Raw genomic sequence first — 20,899 nt, forward strand, 5'->3', positions numbered from 1 at the left:
CTGCATTCGTTGCTCCCAATGTGGTCTCCTCTACATTGGAGAGACCAAACGTAAACTGGGCGACCGCTTTGCAGAACACCTGCGGTCTGTCCGCAAGAATGACCCAAACCTCCCTGTCGCTTGCCATTTTAACACTCCACCCTGCTCTCTTGCCCACATGTCTGTCCTTGGCTTGCTGCATTGTTCCAGTGAAGCCCAACGCAAACTGGAGGAACAACACCTCATCTTCCGACTAGGGACTTTACAGCCTTCCGGACTGAATATTGAATTCAACAACTTTAGGTCGTGAGCTCCCTCCCCCATCCCCACCCCCTTTCTGTTTCCCCCTTCCCTTTTTTTTCCAATAAATTATAAAGATTTTCCTTTTCCCACCTATTTCCATTATAAAAAAAAACCCCACTAGAGCTATACCTTGAGTGCCCTACCATCCATTCTTAATTAGCACATTCGTTTAGATAATATCACAAACTTTAACTTTAACACCTATGTGTTCTATTGTACTATTGTCGTTGACATCTTTTGATGATCTGCTTCTATCACTGCTTGTTTGTCCCTACAACCACACCCCCCACCCCCCCCCCCACCTCTCTGTCTCTCTATCTCTCCACCCCCCACACACACACCTTAAACCAGCTTATATTTCAACTCTTTCTTGGACTCAAACTCAAGTTCTGTCGAAGGGTCATGAGGACTCGAAACGTCAACTCTTTTCTTCTCCGCCGATGCTGCCAGACCTGCTGAGTTTTTCCAGGTAATTCTGTTTTTGTTATGCAGACTCTTTCCTTATCCTACCTTTGTCATTGGTACCTACATGGACCACGACAACTGGGTCCTCCCTCTCCCACTGCAAGTTCCTCTCCAACCCTGAACAGATGTCCCTATTCCTGGTATCAGGAAGGCAACACGGCTTTCTGGACTCTCGTTCTTTGCTGCAGAGGACAATGTCAATCCATCTCCCTATGCTGTCTCCTACTACCGCTACATTCCTTTTTACTCCCCCCACTGGATTGGCTTCCTGTACCACTTTCATCCACACAGGTTGCGGCATCTCAAACCTGTTTGACAATTGCGAAGTCTGAAGCTCCTCCACTCCTCTCTGCTCGATCCATTTACCTGCCTCACTTTACCTTCCCTTCTAGTAGCTGTATCCAGTCCACTTTCGCCACTTCACCTCTCAGCTTTGTAAGATTTGTCTCCCCCCAATTTAGAACTTCTACTCCTGTTCTATCTTTGTCCTTTTCCACCATGATGGTAAATCGAACTGTATTGTGGTCACTATCCCCAAAATGGTCCCCCACTGCTGCTTCACCCACTTGCCTAAATCTAGAATTGCGCCCCCTCTCATTGGGCTTGTTACGAGCTGGCTAAATATGTTCTCTTGAATGCAGTTCAAGAATTTTGAGCTCTCTGTGTGCTTCACACTGTTCGTATCCCAATTGATATTGGGGAGTTGAAGTCTCCATCTATTACTGCTCTATTGTTTTTGCACTCAGAAATTTGCCTACATATTTCTAACTCCCATCCTATTTGGGGGTCTATAGTACACTCTTTGAAGTGTGGATGTCCCTTTTTTATTTCTGAGCTCAACCCATCTGGCCTCATTTGATGCTTCATTCAGTATATTATCCCTCCTCACAACTGTAAGTGATTCTTTAACCAGTAATGCTATACCCCCACGTTTTTATCCCCCTCTCTATCCTGTCTGAAAACTTTATATCCAGGGATATTGAGCTGCCATTTTTGCCCCTCTTGAATATGGCTTGCTAATGTTTCAGGCTATCAGGAGTGAATCAATGTGTATGTGAAGTTAAGCCTTGATGGTTTTTATGTATAAGATGAAGCTTTGAATTAAGGCCCAAAGATAAAATGGCAGGATGTTTACTTTAATTTTGGTATCTTACAATCCTTAACAGTATAATCCCATTTCTGTTTGCAGCAGTCTTCAATTCAGTGGCAATGCCAGTGCTGTGAATCCAGCCCATCCAGAGGCAAAACTGATAGGGAGACAAAAATTACTGTGAATGCACATTGCTTAAAAAGTTGCTGTCATGATATATGGGAAAAATCAGTATTGGCCTACTGATTCTCAATGACATCTGTTGCTAAAATAAATCTCAGCCAGTGCTACCGATAATTAGCGTCATTAGAACATTAGATACAGGAGTAGGCCAGTCAGTATTTCAGTTAGATCATGGCTGATCTCTATGTACCTCAACTCCATTTGCTCACCTTTGATCCTTATCCCTCAACCCTCAAAGCTGACATTGAGCTACAGCATCCACAGCCTTTTGTGATAGCAGTGCTGGGGGGAGGTGATGGGGGAGAATTCCACGGCCAGGATTTTCCGGTGGTCGGGTGGGCCCAGCAGAAATCAGGAAGACGACTGCTGCCCGTGATTGGGCTCTGACCACGATTATGGCGAGCCAGTATGAAATGCGCGCTGCAGCACTCAGCGCTGCTGGGGTGGGGGCGGGAGGAGCGCAGGTGCGGAAGTTTGCGCATGGGCGTGGGTTTTACGCTTGTTCGGGTTGGCAAGTGCCCGCCCGGCAAGCACAATATTCTGCCCCATATTTCTGCTGCCCTTTGGGGAAAAAATGCTCCCTGATTTAACCTCTAGATGGCCCTTCTCTAATTTTAAGATTGTGCCTCCCTTTTCTGGAATACCTCTTCAGAGCAAATAGCTCCTCCATTATCTACACAATCAAATCATTTTGCCATTTTAAACATCGTAATCAGACCACCCCTCAATCTCCTAAACAAAAGAATACAAGCCAAGTTTCTGCAACCTGTCTTTATAATTTAATATTCTAAACCCAGCTATCACTTAGATTGTGGTACCAAAAGTGCAGCACTGTCTTATGGGAGCTCTGTGACTGAAGACAGGGCTGCTGTTACTTTTGGCGGGGTGGGGGGGGGGGGGGGGGTGCGCGCGGCAGGGGGACCTCTAACTTCACAAGGAAGTAGATTTGAGTGCATACCATTCTAAGGAATCCTCGATCTTATATAAAAAGAGATGCAGAAGCTCCTGATAAAAGCCTGATGTATTTTTTTAGATTTTAAGAACATATCAACACTACACTTGGAGCTCAATTTGAAAAATTCCTAAACCTTACAAATGGCAACAAAATAGTGACTTAGTTGCTTTATTAAACATATTTTCTGTGTAGAACAAAGGACTTAGGAGGAGGAGTAGGCCATTCACACTTTCAAGCGTGTTCCGCCATTCAATAAGGTCGTGACTGATCTGGTTGTGGTCTCAACTCCACTTTCCTGTCTGCCTCCCATAACCCTTGACTTCTTTGTTTATCAAAAATCTGTCAAACTCAGCCTTGGATAAATTCACTAACCCAGCTTCCACTGCTCTCCGTGGAAGCATAGAAAATAGGAGCAGGAGTAGGTCATTCAGCCCTTTGAGCCTGCTCTGCCATTCAATATGATCATGGCTGATTCTCTATCTCAACACCGCACTCCTGTGCTCTCCCCATACCCCTTGATGCCCTTGGAGTCTAGAAATCTATCTATTTCCTTCTTAAATATATTCTGTGACTTAGCCTCCACAACCTTCTGTGGTAGAGAATTCCATGGGTTCAGCACCCTCTGAGTGAACATGTTTCTCCTCATCTCAGTCCTAAATGGTCCACCCTGTATCCTGAGACTGTGACCCCTTGTTCTAGATCCCCCCCCCACCCCCCCGCCAGAGGAAATGTCTTCCTACATCCAGTTTGTCCATCCCTGTCAAAATTTTATATGCTTCAATGAGATCTGCTCTCACTCTTTTAAACTCCAGTGAATACAGGCTTTGTCGGCCCAGTCTCTCCTCATACGACGATCCTGCCATCCCAGGAATCAAGCATCAGTCTGGTGAAGAGAATTTCACATGCTAATAACTGGGAGAAAACATTTCTCCTTATCTCAGTCTCAAATGGTAGATTTCATATTCTTAAACTGTGCCCCTGAGTTCTTGTCTCCACTTTTGGAAACATCCACCTGGTGTCTAGCCTGTCAAGTTCCCTCAGGACCTTGTATGTTTCGATAGATCACCTCTCATTCTTCTAAACTCCAATGGGTATAGATAATAAAAACATAAAATGGTGGAAAAACTCAGCAGGCCTGGCAACATCTGTCGGGGGAGAAACAGAGTTAACGATTCGAGTCCGTAAGACTCTTGTTCGGAACTGAAGAGAGTTAGAAATGTGATGGGTTTAATGCTGTTGACAGGAGAGTGGTGGAGCAAAATAGTTAGTTAAAGGTCAGGAGAGATAAAATGACAAAGATGCCATGGGCACAAGACAAAGGGAGTGATAATGATACTGTTAAAGACTAAAGCAGGTGTTAATAATGGCATAAAGGTCAGATAGCAGAACGTGTTAATAGCAGAACGAGGGTCAGCGCTTTCTGAAAACAAATCATGAGAACAAGATACAGACTGGCAATGGGCATAGGCCCAACATATTCAACCTTTTTTCACTGAATAAGCCTTTCATCCCAGGAATCAGTCATGTGAACCTTCTCTATACTGCTAACACAATCATATATTTTTTCAAATAAGACAAGAACTGCACACAGTATTCCAGATGTGGTCTGATCAGCACCCTGCACAGCTGTAGTAAAACTTCCCTACTTTTATATTCCATTCCCCTTGTAATAAACACCCGCATTCCATTTGCCTTCCTAATCACTAGCTGTACCTGCGTACTAACTTCTTGTGATTCATGTACCAGGACACCCAGATCCTTCAGTATCACCAAGTTCTGCAATCTATCTCCATTTAAATAATATATTGTTTTCCTATTCTTCCTGTTAAAGTGGGCAAGTTCACATTTCCCCACGTTATACTCCATCTGACAGATTTTAGCCCACTCACTAAATCTGCCTTTTTCCCTTTGCAGACTCTCTACTTCCCCTTGACAACTTACTTTCCTATCTGTCTTGGTATTGTCGGTAATTTAGTTATCGTACATTCAGTCCCTCCGTCCAAATCATTTGTGTAGATTGTAAATACTTGAGGCCCCAGCACTGATCCCTGTGGTACTCCACTAGTTCCATCTTTCCAACCTGAAAAAGATCCACTTATCCCTACTCTTTCTTTCTGTTAGCGACCAATTCTTTATCCATGCAAAGAGCCCTCTGCACCATGTTCTGTTTTCTTGTGAAGTAACCTTTGATGTGTCACCTTTACATGCCCGTTGGAAATCCAAGTGTACGACCACATCTACAGGTTCCCCTTTATCCACCTTGCTTCTTACTTTCTCAAGGAACTCTAATAAATTAGTTAAATACAATTTCCCTTTCAGAAACCCATGTTGACTGTGCCTGATCACGTTAAAATTTTCTAAGTATCCTGCTGTAATGGGTTCCAGCAATTTCCCTATGACAGGTGCTAGACTAGCTGGCCTGTAGTTTCCAGCTTTCTATCTCTCCTTTCTTGAATAAAGGTGTTACATTTGCTATTTTCCAGTCCACTGAGACCCTTCCAGAATCTAAGGAATTTTGGAAGATCATGACCAATGCATCTACTATCTCTACAGCCACTTCTTTTAAGATTCCAGAATGCAGGCCGTCTAGTCAGCCTTTATGGCTAATAGTTTTCCCAGCACCCTTCTTCTAGTGATAGTGATTGTGTAAAGTTCCTTCCTCCTGTTCATCCTTTGATTTTCAAGTTTTTTTGGGAAGTTTTCTAAGCCTTCTACAGTGAAGACAGACAGAAAATATCTGTTCAACTCCTCTGCCATTTCCTTGTTTTCCATCATCACTTACCCAAACTCCGTCTCTCAAGGAGCAGTATGGTAATTCTGTTTTTATTTTGGATTTCCAGCATCTGCAGTTTTTGTTTTTAACTTTAGTTACTTTTTTCCTATTCAAATACTTTTAGAAACTCTTTACTACCTTTTTTATATTATTAGCTAGCTTTCTATCATACTGTTCCTTCTCCCTCTATTTTTTAAGTCATTCCTTGCTGGTTCTTAAAATCTGATTAACCTTCTGACCTACCACTAATCTTTGTGGATTTGTACAGTGTTTCTTTCAATTTCATACAGTCCTTAACTCCTTTATTCAGCCACGGATGATGCATTTTTCCCTGAGTCTTTCTCACTTGCTGAGTGTTATTAAATATCTTCTTAAAAATACGCCACTGCATCTCTGTTGCCCTGCCTTTTAACCTAGTTTTCCAGTCTGTTTTAGCTAGATCCGCCTTCATACCCTTATAATTCCCTTTCTTCAGGTTTAAATCACTGACTTTAGACCTACACTTCACCCCTTCAAACTGAACATGGAATTCTGTCATATTATGATTGCTGTCACCTGAAGGTTCCTTAACCATGAGGTTGTCGATTAATCCTGTCACATTGCTCATTGTCAGGTCTAGAATAGCCTGCCCCATGGTTGGCTGTAGAACATACAGCTTCAAGAAATTGTCCCAATTGCACTTTATGAACTTCTTTCCAGACTACCTTTGCTAACCTGATTCGACCAATCTTCATGTAAAATAAAGTCACCTATGATTTTTGGGGCACTTTTCTGACTTGTCCCATTATCTTTTCCTGTATAATGAGAGTACTGTTAGGGGGCCTATAAACTACTCCCACAGGTGACCTTTCCTATTTCTCATCACTACCCAGATTGATTCTACATCTTGCTCTTCCAAGCTAAGGCGATCTCTCATTTCTGTATTGATGGCATCCTTAATAACAGAACCACCTCATCGCCTCTTACTAGATTCCTATCTTTTCGAAATGTCAAATACTATTCAATATTCAGGTCACAGCCTTGAACTTTCAACCTTCAAGTGAGTTAAATACAATTGTTAAACAGGGAACTGGCTGGCAGTGTTAGGAACTAGAGATAGTTTAAGTAAATTATGCGTGTGTGTGTGTTTGGAATAAGGTATATCTTTAATGTTTAAGTTTAATTTGTATTTCTGTTTTTGTGTGTTAAGAAAGGGGGGAATTTGAGTTTTAGCTTCACTTTAAAAGATGTCTGCATTTTAATGAGGTTTTAATCTCTTGAAGGATAGTTAAAACAAACACAAGGTAGAAAAAAACTGCTGTTACCTAGCAACAGGGGCCCAGCGAGAGAGACCCACAGGCACAAAGAAACACAAAGCAGTTTGAGTTCAGCTGATGATTATGCGCTAAGGTGGAAGAAGTAGTCTAAGGCTCTCTCTAGCTGGACATACTAACGGATTGCTGAGGAAAATAAACCTAAGAATCTTAGATGAGTTGCTCTAAAGTTAAAGTAACAGTGAATGTTGAGGGGGTTCTAGATCTCAAGGGAGATTCCAAGTTGTCAGCAGTCTGTTGGGAGAGGGAACTGCAGGGAGCAGGTCCAAAAGGGAAAAGAGAAAGGCCCAAGAACCCTTTTAAGTTAAGTCAAAGGACAAGGACAGGAATCTAGAACAAGACCTTGTTCATTGTAAGTGAAAGCAAGGAGCGGCTCCAAATTAAAGAGAAGGTGGCTGCAGGAAGCAGACTTCAAGCAAAATAGGCTTGCAAGAAGCCAGATGGTCCAAGGAGACAGTCGAAGGTATTTAATTCTTTCCTGAGGTAATGTGAAGCAGTAGTGTTCTCTTGGCACGGCCGAGTATCTGAGAGTGCTTGGAAGACAGATCTTGAATGCACGTGACGATCCAGGGGAAAGGAACATCAGAAGGAGAATTCGAAACCCTGGAGGTGGACACTTGTGGAAGGTGTCTGAGAGAGCATCGTTTGGGAGAAGATTCCAAAGTGGGTTCTGCAAGAGTGGAGATTGGAAACCCTCATGTGACAGACAGAGTTCAGTGAGACTGATTGGCTCGCGGTGTGACAAGCCTCTAGGAGGTGTTGACGAGGGGACCATAGCATCTATTGAGGTGGCATCTGTCACTTGGTTTCAGAGTGTGGGCTGCCTGACCACAAGTCACCTATTGGTTTACATGGACTGTGTACTTACTGTGAACATTAGAGTAAAAGATAGCTAATGTAACTTGTGTTATCCTTACAAATCTGTAAGTATTTGATATCTGTATCTTTTTTATCTGTATATACCCATATATATATCCAGTCCATGTCCAAATGTAGCAAGACCTGGACAATATCCAGCCTTGGGCTGGCAAGTAACATGCAACATTCACGCCACACAAGTGCCTGGCAAAGACCATCTCCAACAAGAGAGAATCTAACCATCGCCCCTTGACGTTCAATGGTATTACCATTACTGATCCCCCCCCGCCACTATCAACATCCTGGGAGTTACCATTAACCAGAAACTGAACTGGACTAGCCACATAAATACCGTAGCTACAAGAGCAGGTCAGAGGCTAGGAATCCTGCTTTGAGTAACTCACCTCCTGACTACCCAAAGCCTGTCCACCATCTGCAAGGCACAAGTCAGGAGCATGATGGAATACTCTCCGCTTGCCTGGAAGAGTGCAACTCCAACAACACTGAAGAAGCTTGACACCATCCAGGACAAAGCCCGCTGATTGACACCCCATCCACAAACACTCATTCCCTCTACCTCCGATGCACAGTGGCAGCTGTGTGTACCGTCTACAAGATGCACTGCAGAAACTACAAGATGCACTGCAGAAACCTTCCAAATCCACAACCATTACCATCTAGAAGGGCAAGGGCAGCAGATACTTGGGAATACCACCACCTGGAATTTCCCCTCCAAGCCATTCATCACCCTGGCTTGGAAATATATCGCCGTTCCTTCACTGTCGCTGGATCAAAATCCTAGAACTCTCTCCCTAACAGCACTGTGGGTGTACCTACACCACAGGGACAGCACCAGTTCAAGAAGGCAGCTCACCACCACCTACCTTCTCAGGGGCAATTAGGTATGAGCAATAAATATTGGCCTAGCCAGCAATGCTCAACCCCATAAAGGAATTTTAAAAATCTGCAACGGTATAGTTGTCGGTGGAACAGTATTGTCATATGGTTCATCTTTTCTTGTTTAATAAATGCTTTATTCTTTTGTTTAAAGTTCATCGGCTGACTCCTGTCACTCTGTTCAGAAGCTGCCCTCCATGTTTCCAAACAAAAAATAAAAGTTAGGATCTATCAAGCTAGGTTCCACCCTGGAATCTGATTTGTCCAGTAGTAACATCAGCTGGGATCATAACAGCAGTTACTTGTCAATAAGCTGAAATTAGTTGGTTTAATAATTGTTAATTACTGTACCAGCAAGCTAAGCTAGTTAGTGACTAATCAGAGGCTCTATGTAAGCAGACAGGTTTTTCCAACTGCAAGGAGTAAAGGGACACAAGACTACATGAGTGAAACGTAGACAAAGTGTGTCATTAGGAAATTGACTCAGTTGGGATTTCAGCACAGGGGGACAAAGAGATGCTCCTATTTCTACTGTTTGCAGCCTCCCCAGTAGTTTTCTTCCTTGTCTCCAAGCTAGGTGAGTGCAACTTTCTATTATTTTACCTGTGGATATGAGTAAACTAATTGACTAATAAGATTGGACAGATATGGCAGGGCTGGTGGTGTGCCATGACTGCAGCACGTGGGAATCAGTGGAATGCCTGGCAATCCCAGACAACCATATCTGTAGAAAGTGTTTGCAGCTTAGGCAACTTCAGCTTCGAGTTATACAGCCACAGTCTGAGTATTGAACATTGGGAACATCAGGGAGGGGAAAAGTTACCTGGACACTTTGTTCCAGGAGGCAGTCACACCCCTTAGGTTAGACATAATCTTGGTCAGTAATCAGGGATAGGAGGATGCGACTGCAAGTTAGGCGGGTATGGGGAATCAGCAAGTAGTGATGGAGAAACCTCAGCCCCTGACTTTGCCCAACAGGTACAAGGTGCTTGCTACCTGTGTGGATGGGAAAAGCAACAGTAAGGTGGATGAACGACTGACCATAGCAACATGGTGAAGGTTGCCATTCCACCAAGAGGAAGGCAGTGGTGATAGGAGACAGTACAGTCAGGGAATAGATTCTGTTCTCTGCAGCCGCGACAAGGAGCTCTGAAGGTTGTGTTGCCTGCTTGGTGCCGGGGTTAAGGACATCTCCTCACAGCTGGAGAGGAATTTAGAGTGGGGGAGGTGGGGTAGGATTCAGTTGACGTGCTCCTTGTGGGAACCAACAACATAGGTAGAACCAGGAATGACGTTCTGCTAAGAGAATTTGAGGAGTTAGGGATCAAATTAAAAATTGTTACCTGGGCCACATGCCAATTGACATAGGGTCAAGCAGGTTAGAGAACTAAACATATGGCTCAAAGAGAGGTTTGGGAAGAAGGGTTTTCAATTCATGGTGCTCAGGCATCAGTACTTGGGGAAGAGTGAGCTTTTCCATCGGGGTGGGCTCCACTTGAACCAGTGTGCTGGCCAGCGATATGACTCTGGCTGTGGACAGGGCTTTAAATTAACAGGGATGGGACATGGTTCAGGTGTGGAGAAATTTAGAAGTCCAAAGAGAAAGGCCAAGGCACCAGAATAGTATAGCAATGTAGGTAAAAACAAGCAGAGTGGGACAGGAAGGGACAGAGAGTTTAACAAAAATTGTACATTGGTGAATAAGGACATTGCAGGAAATAGAAGTAAAAATGGAAATTAAAGGTTCTTTATCCGAATGCACAAAGTATCCACAGTAAGATAGATGAACTAGTGGCACAAATAGAGATATGTGACTTGCATTTAATCACCATTACAGAGACATGTTTACAAGATGATCAAGGATGGGAAACATGGGTTCATTAGTAATGTTATAGAAAAATATCTACTGGGAAATAGTGATCATAATACCATTTAATTCCATATTCCAATTGCAAACTAGAATCTCCAACTTAAACAAAGTCCATAACATAGGTATGAGAGGAGAACTGGCCAAGGTTTGGGTAAATGGACAAAAAAGTATGGAAGTAAATGAACAGTGGGAAATATTTAAAGAAACAATTCAAAATGTTCAACAAAAATACATCCATTGAAAACCAACAATTCTGTAAAAAGACCGACCTGTGGATCACTCAGGGAGTTAAGGATAGTTTTAGATTAAAAGAAAAGGCTTACAATGTTGCAAAAAAAAATAGCAAGTCTGAGAATTGGGAGTGTTTTAGAAACTACCATGGGACCACCAAAAAGTTGGTAAAAAAAGGGAAATAGACTATGAGAGTAAGCTAGCCAGAAATATCAAAACATATTTTAAGAGCTTTTATAAGTATATAAAAGAGAAGAGAGTAGCTAAAGTAAATGTTGGTCCCTTAGAAGCAGAGACAGAAGAAATTATCATGGGGAACAACGAAATCGCAGAGGCATTGAACAAATATTTTGTGTCTGTCTTCACAGTAGAGAACACAAGTTCCATGCCAGGAGTACCGGTAATTAAGGAGCTAAGAACAGTGAGGAAATTAGGAAAATTAATAGCAGCAGAGAAAAGTATTGGCGAAACTTAAGTGACTGAAATCCAACAAATCCCTGGGCTTAAATTCTAGGGTTCTTAAACAGTAGCTGCAGAGATAGTGGATGTGCTGGCTTTGATTTTCCAAAATTCCTTAGATTCTGGAATGGTCCCATCAGATTGGAAGTTGGTAGATGTCACGCCACTTTTCAGGAAAGGAAGGAGAGAGAAAGCAATGAACTACAGACCAGTTAGCCTAGCATCAGTTGTTGGGAAAATGCTGGAATCTATTATTAAGGAAGGCTTAACAATGCGCTTAGAAAAGCATACTATGATTAGAACAAGTCAACGTGGTTTTACGAAAGGAAAATCCTCTTTGACAAATTTGTTAAGAGTTTTGTTTAGTTTTTTTATTTTTTTCATGGGACGTTGGCTTCGCTGGCTAAACCAGCATTCATTGCCCTTCCCTAATTGTCCTTGAGAAGTTGGTGGTGAGCTGTCGTCTTGAACTGCTGCAGCCCTTGTGGTGTAGTTATACCCACAGTGCTGTTCGGGAGGGAGTTCCAGGATTTTGACCCAGCGACAGTAAAGGAATGGCGATATATTTCCAAGTCAGGATGGCGTGTGGCTTAGAGAGGAACTTCCAGGTGGTGGTGTTCCCATTCATCTGCTGCCCTTGTCCTTCTAGAGATCTCGGGTTTGGAAGGTTCTGTCACAGGACCCCTGGTGAATTCCTGCAGTGCATCTTGCAGATGATACATACTGCTGCCACTGTGTGCCGATGGTGGAGGGAGTGAATATTTAAGGTAGTGGGTGGGGTGCCAATCAAGTGGGCTGCTTTGCCCTGGATGGTGTCAAGCTTCTTTAGTGTTACTGGAGCTGCACTCATCCAGGCAAGTGGAGAGTATTCTATCACACTCCTGATTTGTGCCTTGTAAGATGGCAGACAGGTTCTGGGGAGTCAGGAGGCGAGTTACACTCTGTAGAATTCCCACAGAAAGGTGCTGAACATTGCGCAATCATCAGCGAACATCCCCACTTCTGACCTTTTGACGGAGGGAAGACTTGATGAAGCAGCTGAAGATTGTTGGGCCTAGGACACTACCCTGAGGAACTCCTGCAGTGATGTCCTGGGACTGAGATGATTGACCTCCAACAACAACTATCTCCCCTTGTGCTAGGTATGACTCCAATGAGTAGAGCATTTTCCCCCCTGATTCCCTTTGACTCCAGTTTTGCTAGGACTCCTTGATGCCACACTTGGCCAAATGATGCCAAGGACAGTCATTCTCACCTCACCTCTGGAGTTCAGCTCTTTTGTCCATGTTTGGACCAAGGTTGTAATGAGGTCAAGAGCTGAGTCGCCCTGGCAGAACCCAGACTAAGCACCAGTGAGTAAATAATAAAAACAAAAAACTGCGAATGCTGGAAATCCAAAACAAAAACAGAATTACCTGGAAAAATTCAGCAGGTCTGGCAGCATCGGTAGAGAAGAAAAGAGTTGACGTTTCGAGTCTTCATGACCCTTCCACAGAACTGAGTGAATATAAGGAGAGGGGTGAAATATAAGTTGGTTTAGGGTGGGAGTGGGGGTGGGGGGGGGAGGAAAGAGAGGTTGGGGGGGTGTGGTGTGGTTGTAGGGAGAAGCAAGCAGTGATAGGAGCAGATAATCAAACAGACTATCTACTCCTATCACTACTTGCTTCTCCCTACAACCACACCACGCACCCCCCCCAACCTCTCTTTCTCCCCCCCCACCCCCCCAACCTTAAACCAGCTTATATTTCACCCCTCTCCTTATATTGACTCAGTTCTGTGGAAGGGTCATGAAGACTCGAAACGTCAACTCTTTTCTTCACCAGTGAGTAAGTGCCAGTTGATAGAAGGGGTCGTCAACAGTGCTATCACTTTGCTAATGATTGAGAGACTGATGGGGCAGTAATTGGCTGGATTGGATTTGCCCTGCTTCTTGTGTACAGGACATATCTGGGTAGTTTTCCACATTGCCGGGTAGATACCAATTTGATAGCTGTATTGCGACAGCTTGGCTAAAGGCACGGCAAGTTCTGGAGCACAAGTCTTTAGTACTATTGCTAGAATATTATCAGGGCCTATCAACCTGTACCTAATGCCTTCAGCTGTTTATTGATATCATGAGGAGTGAATTGAATTGGCTGAAGACTGGCATCTGCGATGCCAGGACCTCCGGAGAAAGCTAAGATTGATCACGCAGTCGGCACTCCTTGCTGAAGATTGTAGCCAATGCTTCAGCCTTGTCTTTTGCACTGAGGTGCTGGGCTTCCCCATCATTGAGGATGGGAACATTTGTGGAGCCTCCTCCTCCAAATAGCTGTTTAATTTTCCACTGCCATTCACAATTGGATGTTGCAGGACTCCAGAGCTTAGATCTGATCTTTTGGTTGTGGAATCACTTAGTTTTGTCTATCACTTGCTGCTTTCGCTGTTTGGCACGCAAGCAGCCCTGTGTTGTAGCTTCACCAGGTTGATACCTCATTTTTAGGTATGCCTGGTGCTACTCCTGACATGCCCTCCCGCACTCTTCATTGAACCAAGGTTGATCCCCTGGCTTGATTGTATTGGTAGAATGGGGGATATGCCAGGCCATCAGATTACAGCTTGTGGTTAAATACAATTCTGCTGCTGCTGTTGGCCCACTGCGCCTCATGGATGCACAGTTTTAAGCTAGTAGATGTGTTGGAAATATATTCCATTTAGCATGGTGGTTGTGCCACACAACACAATGGAGGATATCCTCAATGTGAACATGGGACTTTGTCTCTACAAGGACTATGTGAAGGTCACTCTTACCAATGCTGTCATGGACAAATGCATCTGCGTCTGGCAAATTGGTGAGGATGAAGTTGAGTAGTTTTTCAGTCTTGTTGCTTCCCTTACTGCCTTCCATAGACCCAGTCTAGCAGCTTTGTCTTTTAGAACTCAATCAGTAGTGGTGCTACCAAACCACTGTTGATGATGGACATTGAAGTCCCCCACCTAGAGTATATTCTGTGCCCTAGCCACTGTCAGTGCTTCCTCCAGGTGGTGCTCAGCATGGAGGAGTACTGATTGATTAACTGAGGTAGGGGCGCAGCAGGTGGTATCCAGCAGGAGGTTACCTTAACCATGCTTGACCTGATTCCACGAGACATTATGGGGTCCAGAGTCGATATTGAGAACTCCCAGGGCAACTGTTTCCCAACAGTATACCACTGTGCCACCACCTTGATAGATCTGTTCTTTTGGTGGAATAGGGCGGCAGTGGTGTCTGGGACATTGTATGTAAGGTATGATTGTATGAGTATGACTATGTCAGGCTGTTGCTTGACTAGTCTGTGAGGCAGCTCTCCCAATTTTGACACAAGCCCCCTGTTGTTGGTGAGGACGACTTTGCAGGATTGACAGGGCTGGGTTAGCCATTGTCATTTCCAGTGCCCAGGTCGATGCCGGGTGATCTGCCCAGTTTCTTTCCTCCTTGTAGACTTCATAGCAGTTTAATAGAACTGAGTGACTTGCTAGGCCATTTCACTTGGTAGGGCATTTAAGGGTCAATCAGATTGCTTTGGGTCTGAGACAAGCATCAGCCAGGTAAGGGCGGCAAATTTCCTTCCCTAAAGGACATTTGTGAACCAAATGCATTTTTAAGACAATCGGCAGTGGTTTCATGGTCACTATTACTGATGCTAGCTTTTTAATTCCAGAATTAACTGAATTTAAATTCCACCAGCTGCTGTGGTGGCATTCGAACCCATGTCCCCAGAGCAATAGCCTGGAACTCTGGATTACCAGTCCGACCATATTACCACTGTGCCATCGTCTGGATGGAGGATTAGTTAATAGAGAGAAAGCAAAGAGTGGGCATAAACAAGGCTTTTTTCAAATTAATAGGCAGTGAATAATGGTGTGCTGCAGGATCAGTGCTGGGGCCTCAGTAATTTAACTTAAGTGAAGAGACAGAGAGCAGTATTTCAAAGTTTGCTGATGATATAAAGCTGGGTGCAAAGGTACGCTGCGGGGAGGACACAGAGAGGCTGCAGAGATATAGACAGGTTAAGTGAGTGGGCAACGTGATGACAGATGGAATATAATGTAGGGAAGTGTGAAGCTATTCACTTTGGTCATAAAAATCGAAAGAATTGGAAAGCAGAGTATTTTTTAAAAGATAAGAAACTTGTAAGTGTTGATGTTCAAAACTGACGAAGCTGCGTTCTTTCATAGAAAAACAATAATTGCAAATAAAATCAAAATGACCTTGCAGGCTTAGCAACAAGTACAGCTACTTTGTATGCAGCAAATACAGCCCAACGACATATTCTGCAGGAGGGAATTTCGAGCACCGCATAAAGGTCTAAAGCATAAAATTGAAATGTTATACTCAGCACAATGAGCGTCTCTCCATATGGGTCATGTCATTTAGTTTATGCATTGACACTAACTATGCAATCTGCTGTAACATCCAAACAATAATAATCTATATTGAAACATGACATCAGTGCCTGCCACATTGAAATGTGCAGATGACATCAAATTGGGCAGTGTAATTAATATAGTGAAGGACTGTGACAAATGGCAGGAAAAGATTTTAAAACCTGCTGAATGGCCATGTAAGTGGTAAATTGACTTAAACACAGATAGGTGTTATGTTACATATTTTGGACACAAGGATAAGAAGGCTGCATATTCCTTGGAAAGTCAGTGTTTGAACGGAAGGAAAGTAACACATACACTGATCGCTGAAAGCAGTGGCACAAGGTCAATAAGGCCATAAAAATCATTTCTAGAACAGAATTGAAAAGCGGAGAAGTTATTTTAACCTTGCATAAAACCTTGGTTAAGCCATATTTGGAGTACTGTGTACAATTCTGGTCATCCATGTCATAAGGTTATAGAGGCTCTGCTGAGACATTATACCTATCAGAACAGATTGAACAGTCTCGGCCCTCTTCTCTAGTAAAGAGAAGACTGAAGGCTGGCCTAGCAGAGATCTTCTGAGATTGAGAGGGTTTGTTAAAGTAGACATAAAGAAATTTATGAAAGAGACCATAGCTAGAGGCCATAAATATAAGATGGTCACTAATAAATTCATTGGAAGAATTCAGGAGAAACTGTTTTAGCCAGAGTTGTTTGAATATGGAACTCACTGATACATGAGTAGTTGAGGCAAATAATATAGATGTATTCAAGGGAAAGTTGAATAAGCACATGATGGAGAAAGGAATAGCAAGAAACGCTGACAGGCTTCAATGGAGAGGGCTGCCAGGAGGAAATTGGATTATTATCTGAAAAGGAAGAATGTGCTGGGCTATGGGGAGAAGGCACTAGACGCATTGCTCCTACGGAGAGCCAGTGCAGACACAATGGGCCCAATGGGAGCCACCTATGCTGTAACCATTATCTGATTCTGCATGGAGCACAAAAACTGGCATGGGCCTGAGAGCTCAAATTACATGTTTCTATGACCTTTATGCTTTGTAACTTTGCAATCTTTCTTGGGGTTTCTAAAACAATATATTGTATTGCATGATTAAGAGAGCAATCATGAAGCAGAGACGCAAATGCTGCTCCCACGACTATGCAGCAATTTGTGGTGCATGTACTTGAATCCTATCTATTCTGTTGTATGTGGAGGTTCTTGTGGTTGATTTTTATGAAGTTGAATACAGTATGGGGTAATGCAATGGTTAACAAACGGGGTCCATAAAGGCTTTCCAGGGAGTCTGCACAATAATCTTGCCGGAGTGAAAGTGAAAAAAAACAGAACGAAGAGAAAAGAGAAAGGGAAAAAAAAGACAAACCACCCACTTGTATAAATGAACAGTAATTAATGTTAATCCCACACAAGAGCTGACAAGATATCCACTCTCAAACACTCACCTTCATAGCAATGGGTGCTTCAGCTGCCATGGTTTTCAGTAGTGAGTCTCATGTTTACTTTCAGTGGGAGGAAAGCTGCTGCTGCAATACTCGGATGCATTGAATTTGGATTCATGCTGTGAGAAAGTGTCATTATAATGCCACCTAGCCTGCTGAGTATTTCCAGCAATTTCCGTTTACATTAAACTATTTGTTCGTTTGATTCTTGTAATCATAGAAAAGTTGTCAGTTTGACTTGCTTAAATCTTCCACAATGTTGGAATAGTGTAAATTCTAAAAGAACTGGGTTGGGTTTGCACAGGTGTATAAAATATTCCCAAAATGTTCAAATGAGCATTTCAAGGTAAAACTGGAGGGAAGGAAACTTGTACCTGTGTGTTTGTGGAAAGTTATTTTTCATTAAAAAAATAACCTACTTTGAGCATGTTAAACATCTAAATAGGATGGGATTACTGTTAATACTGATTTGGTTATTAGCTGTCTATATTGGATATGATCTGTGAACTGATTGCCTATTAATGGCATAAAGGCACGATCTATAGCCACAGTAAAGGCTGCTCAGAGTTAATATTTCAGGTTGATCATCAGAAAGGTCATCGACCTGAGACATTAACTCTTTCTCTCTCCACAGATGCTGCCTAAGCAGTTTTTAATTCTTACTTCAGGTTTCTAACACCCACAGTATTTTGATTGTGTGAAAAGCCATTCAATAAGCATATAATAGAATGTTAATTAACCATAACCAGTGCTTCAATACTGGGGATGTTAGCCTGAAAGAGAACGCTGATATGGGAGCACCTATCCTGCCATTGAGTTTGCAGGATTTTGCGGAGGCATCGCTGGTGATATTTCTCCAGGGATTTCAGGTGTCTGCTGCACACTGTCCTTCAGCCAATTGCTCCTTCGGAGAGCCAGGACGGACATGATTTTTTAAATTATTCATTCACGGGAAGTGAATGGGATCTGTTTCACTATCTCCAGAACCAACACTTACTTAACATGACAATTCCGAGAGAGTTCAGTTGCATTGGACTCTCGGAATTGTCACGTTAAGGAAGTGTTAGTTCTGGAGATAGTGAAACAGATCCCATTGTGGAATTGGAACTTGCTGATCAATTGCTGGGGAACCTTACCCACTTAAATGATAGCATTTTTTGTACTAAGGCACAGCAAGGAGAACTGCCGAACTTAGTGGCTGCAAAATTCATATTGGTAACTCTTGTATTTTTGGTACTATGGGTGCCATTTGCCATCTAAAATCATGTGCAAGTTATAGCAGATGTCATTCTAGATAGGTCAGTAGAGCAGGCACTAGAAGCATGCACCAAAAACATGCAGAGTTGGCACATTGGGATGTCAGTCAGCACACAATGCATTTATGACTGTGCAATTTTCAACCTCAGTGCTCCAGCTAACACCCCCTGTTAACAGCACAGATGAACATGTGACCACCAGCCTGAATGACCCCCACCGCCATCAACCAGCAATATCCAAAGAGTTAATCAGCAGCAGTTGAAGTTGAGACATTGACCACCAGACGCTGCATCATGGCTGTCTCCATAACAAAAGCAAAAATACCTGGAAAAACTCAGTGGGTCTGACACCATCTGCACTGTCAACATTTCGAGTCCAAATGACTCTTCATCAGTACTGTGGCTGTGTCCACAGTTGTTCTCATGGAGTAGTCACCATTTTCATGCTGTAAACGATGGGCTCCAAGTTCTGTGCAAAAGCAAGTGGAAAGTTGGTGCTTAACTCCTCCATGCTTCTTGGCAGTGACTGCAGCCTTTCTGACAGGCCTACCATTGTATCAGGTATTTCTTTGTGCGTGCCCATCTATCTTTTCCTGTGCTCTTGTCTATTGAAGCCCACATCTGAGCCCAATGGACCAGAACACATGCAACTTCACCCCTCCCAAATTAATGGCATTTGTGCCAGTCTTTCTCCCAGCCCTGGCTGCAGTTTACTCATGCCCAGTCTCAGTATGTAGATTTGGCCACTATGCTATCCTGTAAAGTACACATAGGACAGAATTTTGCCCTAGGGCATGTGGGCTCAGTGGGGGTGGTCCAGAAGCAGACTGCTGCCCGCGATCGAGCCCGGAAGGCAACTTCACACTTGGCGGGCCAGCATGAAACGCGAGCAGCAGCACTGAGTGCTGCCTGGGGGGCGGGAGGAGGAGGACGAGTGGGCTTAGTGTGACCTTTTGCACATGTGTGCTACTTAATCTCCCTGAGGCAGAGCTAATTTTAAAAAAAATAAAGATTTTATAAATGTTATGAAACATGTCCCCTCATGTGACTCTGACATTAATGAAAAACTAAAGTTTTTATTTGATTTTTATTTGCTTTTGGAAACCTCATTCCGCCCATGGATGAGGTTTCCAAAAAAGTGCAAAGGCTGCTTGGCCTTTTCGCCTTCCCACCAGCCGTAAGGTTGGACGGGCAGCAAAAAATTTCTTTTAATTAACCTTTTAATGGCCTTAATAGGCCTTTTAATTGTCGGCGAGCATGCTGCCAACTCCGGCATGCGCCCTCCGACCAAAATATCGCATGTCATTTTACACTCGGCTAGGTCAGGCACATGCCCACCAAGCTAAAGATTTTACCCATTGCGTCAGTATCTGAGCTGGTGGCTGCAAGTGACGGTGTTTTTTTCCTGATCAGCCTGCTTTTTCTATTCTACTACTTTCTCCTGCACCACTGTCCATCCAGATTCTAGTTCCTTGGTATCGAGAAAGATAGAGGCACAAAGATCAGGTGGTAGTGAGGGGAAGGTGGGGGGAAAGCAAGAGATGCATCCTTAAAACATCTCTCAGAAGAGATAATGAGACAAGGGGGAAGTGAGAAGGAGGACTGGGTACGAATATACTGTCATCTTCAATGGTTTTAGCCCTGCCACTGGCAATGCCTTGGACATGGCCGCTCCACTAATCACAAACACTGTCCCCTCCACCTGGAAGGAGAGGAGGCAATGTATTCCCCTCTATTTACAAGCAGTGTGTCAGTTATAGCTAGAGGCAGAGCATGCATGTGTCTTCACCAGGATACTGGTCTTCCCCATGGTGCGGGCTGCTGTTGACTGCAGCAGGTTCCACTATGCAGCTGGTGTGTGACCATGGTCAGTGCACCCAATATCCTGACAGTAGTCATGATGCATTCATACTGTGCCAGTAAGCTGTGTGTCCAACAGCATTTGAGCAACTATAAGAAACCAGAAGGTTGGGCCAACAAGGGCTATCTACTGAGCACCTGGTTCATTAAGCCAGTGTGCAACCCAAACGCATATGGAGCATATATTTTGTGAGAATGATTTGCCATATAGAACGTTATGAAGCAACCATTGGAGTACTTAAGCAACGCTCCCAATGCCTGGACAAGTCGAGGAGCCCGACAGTACTCTCCAGAGCATGTGCTTATCCCATGCCGGTTAGCTGCTGTTGCTTCTTGTTATGGGCAGAGAAGTGGGTCAGTCAGTGCTGTGCAATGTGCTTGGGTGATGTGCCTGTTTTGGTTGAATAGCTGGCAGTGTGTACAAGTTGAAAGATGTGGGTTTGAGGTTTGCGACAGTGCTCAGCGTGTGAGGTTGAGGTGAAGCTAGTTATTTGAGGTATGAGTCACTGTTAATTGAGAGTGAAGGGGATGTAATGAATGGAGGCTGTTGGTGCAAT

General features: G+C 43.5%; 1 protein-coding gene across 3 annotated transcripts in view; it reads left to right on the plus strand.

The window, feature by feature from the left end:
• The window catches only part of ryk (receptor like tyrosine kinase), a 376,084-nt gene that overhangs the window by 296,384 nt on the left and 58,801 nt on the right, over window positions 1-20,899 (plus strand). The gene's annotated exons all lie outside the window — the stretch shown is intronic.

Source organism: Carcharodon carcharias, chromosome 2, assembly GCF_017639515.1.
Source record: "Carcharodon carcharias isolate sCarCar2 chromosome 2, sCarCar2.pri, whole genome shotgun sequence".
In the NCBI taxonomy this organism is placed as follows: Eukaryota; Metazoa; Chordata; class Chondrichthyes; order Lamniformes; family Lamnidae; genus Carcharodon; species Carcharodon carcharias.